This window comes from Ursus arctos, unplaced genomic scaffold, assembly GCF_023065955.2.
Source record: "Ursus arctos isolate Adak ecotype North America unplaced genomic scaffold, UrsArc2.0 scaffold_29, whole genome shotgun sequence".
NCBI lineage: Eukaryota > Metazoa > Chordata > Mammalia > Carnivora > Ursidae > Ursus > Ursus arctos.
The window spans coordinates 30,937,555-30,940,599 of NW_026622974.1; the positions used below are offsets into that span (position 1 = coordinate 30,937,555).

Sequence of the window (3,045 nt, forward strand, 5' to 3'; positions counted from 1 at the left end):
GCCTTGTTGTGGGAGATCTACATAAATCTGCTGTTCTTGTCACCATGATCACTTTATTACTGAGTGTACTGGGCAAGTATTGGGGTGGCTAGGAAGGAATCAGACTTTCATCCATTTATCAGGTCATTTTGTTCAACTGATTATTGAGAGTTTTTTCCACAGTGAGAATCTTTGACAGAGTATTCACTTGGGATGTAAATATTGTTAATCTCTCAGCCCATTTTGAGTAATGAGTCCCTAAATCTAATCCCAAATCTTCTCCAAGTTTGTTGCGCCTGAATGCAGACCACCTGTTCAAACTATTGCTCATGAATCAGTACAAAGCCAGCCTTCAGCCACCCCTCTCTAGACTAAGCAGAAACCAGAATAGTCCTTTGAACTTCTATATTTTGACAGGATTTTCCTTTCCTACTGAGATTTATGGCCACCCTGCATGGGCTTAATGTAACAGCAGTCCAGTTCTGATTAGTGCCAGCATATCAGACTGAGTAAACTTAAGTTAGACTCAAATTATTTCCTTCTTGGTCCATTTGTTATAGGACCTCAAGAGCCACACATGTGAGTTGACAGAGGAGTGGCAGAGAAAAACATTAGGACACAGGGAGCATGAAGTGACAAAGATTCTCTCCTTGACCAAACTCTAATTGTACCCTCTGAGCCTTCTTCTTGATGAGACCTCAACTTTGGTGCCAAAGACTTCAGACTCTCAACACAAATTGTTTTGTCCACCCATCACACACACACACACACACACACACACACAAACGCACACGCGTGCGCGCAAAAATACATATCCCACATTAAAAGACTTGAACAAGCCCTAGCATAATTTCTAATAGCTCAAGGCTGCATCCCTAGGATGACCCTAACTCTTTAAAGTGGCTGCCTGAAAGAAACCTCAAGGCTGCCAAACAAATTTTTACCATTTTCTTTCTAGCCAGTACATCATCAGGCCTCTGACCTTCCTTTCTTAGAGCATTTACTAACCAAGGCTTACCACCATGAATTCTTCTGTCCGTGTATCTCCTACAACTCAGGATCGTCTTCTCAAGGACCTAAAAATCATTCCTTTGAAATAGTATCATCAGAAGGGATAGTGCCCTCTCTCCCAGTCTCTGTGGTAGGAAGCAATCCTAACTTCAATAATTGACAGCTAACAGACACAGTTGGTCTAACTGTATTTGCATTGGCCAACTCTTTGTAATTTTTCACTTCTCTGGTTCTGCTCAAGCCCCCCTTCCTTCTCCCACTTTATTTATTTATTTATTTATTTATTTATTTATTTATTTATTTATTTCCTTCCTTCCTTCCTTCCTTCCTTCCTTCCTTCCTTCCTTCCTTCCTTCCCTCCCTCCCTCCCTCCCTCCCTCCCTTCTCTTCTTGGCTGGGTACAGTATACTTTATTGATGGTACATGACAAAGTAGGGCTCCCCAAGCCCCTCCCCTTCTTCAGGGGGTCTGGGATAGAAACTGTGCAGAGGTCTGGAGATTCTCAGTGTGTTGGGGAATGAGTTGGGGCAAGGACTCCCCAGCTGCCGAGGGCCTCTCTCTTCCTCTTGCTCTCACTGGGGGCTCTTACTCCTTGGAGCCCATAAGGTCCATCACTCTGTTGCTGTAGCCAAATTCATTGTCATACCAGGACATACCAGCTTGACAGAGTGGTCTTTGAGAGCAATGCCAGGCCCAGCATTGAAAGTGGAAGAGTGAGTGTCACTGTTAAAGTTGCAGGAGACAACCTGGTCCTCAGTGTAGCCCAGGATGCCCCTGAGGAGGCCCTCTGATGCCTGCTTCACCACATTTTTGATATTATATTTGGCGGCTTTCTCTAGGTGACAGGTCAGATCCACAACTGACACATTGGGGTGAGGACACAGAAGCCCATGCCATTGAGCTTCCCATTCCACTCAGAGATGACCTTGCCTACAGCCTTGGTGGCACCAGAAGCAGGGATGATGTTCTGGGCAGCCCCTTTGGCCATCATGCCACAGCTACCCAGAGGGGCCATCCACAGTTTTCTGGGAACAGTGATGGCATGAACTATGGTCATGAGTCCCTCCATGATACCAAAGTTGTCATGAATGATCTTGGCCAGAGAGGCCAAGCAGTTGGTGGTGCAGAAGGCATTACTGACAATCTTGAGGGAGCTGTCATACTTCTCATGACTCACAACCATCACAAACATGGGGGTATCAACAGAAGAGGCAGAGATGATGACCACCCCTCAAGTGAGCCCCAGCCTTCTTCATGGTTGCAAAGACCCCAGTGGACTCCACAATATACTCAGGATCAACATCACCCTATTTGATGTTGGCAGGATCTTGCTCCTGGAAGATGGAGATGGGATTTCCATTGATGACAAGTTTCCCATTCTCAGCCTTGACTGTACCATGGAATTTGCCATGCATGGAATCATACTGGAACATGTAGACTATATATCTGAGGTCAATGAAGGGGTCACTGATGGTGACAATATCCACTTTGCTAGAGTTAAAAGTAGCCCTAGTGACAAGGCACCCAATATGGGCAAATCTGTTTACTCCAACATTCACCATTGTGTTTCAGGGACACAGCTGGCACTGCGCCCAAAGATGTGGCTGTCCATCAAACAGGGAGGAGCAGAGAGCCTATCATTCTCCCTTTAAATACCCAGTCACTTTTGTAAAAATTGAAGTTGAGCTTGATTTACCCTGTACCACCTTTTTCCCTATTGCAATAGTATATTGCTGATTAAAAACTCTTTTTACCACTTTAACTACTGTCCAGTTTTGTTTATCTTTGATGAAAATACCTGCTCATGCAACTAATTTGTTTCAGGATCTGCTTGAGGTCAGACCTATATACACGATTTCTAATTGATGGGTTATTGCTGGACATAACCAGTTACATAGCTTGAACTAATATAACACCAAGTTAATGAATGTAAGATCAGATTATTTGTTGCTCTATTTTCAGACGTGCAGTGCCTATCATGATCTTGCTTCTACAAGGAAAACAGAAACTTGCAATCAAAAGGAGAACAGTGACTTGGAAAGTGGTCACAGCTTT

At 44.2% G+C, this 3,045-nt stretch overlaps 1 pseudogene; it reads right to left on the bottom strand.

The window, feature by feature from the left end:
* Positions 1–1,575: 1,575 nt before the first annotated feature.
* Positions 1,576–2,618, bottom strand: LOC113261100 (glyceraldehyde-3-phosphate dehydrogenase-like; annotated as a pseudogene).
* Positions 2,619–3,045: the final 427 nt, after the last annotated feature.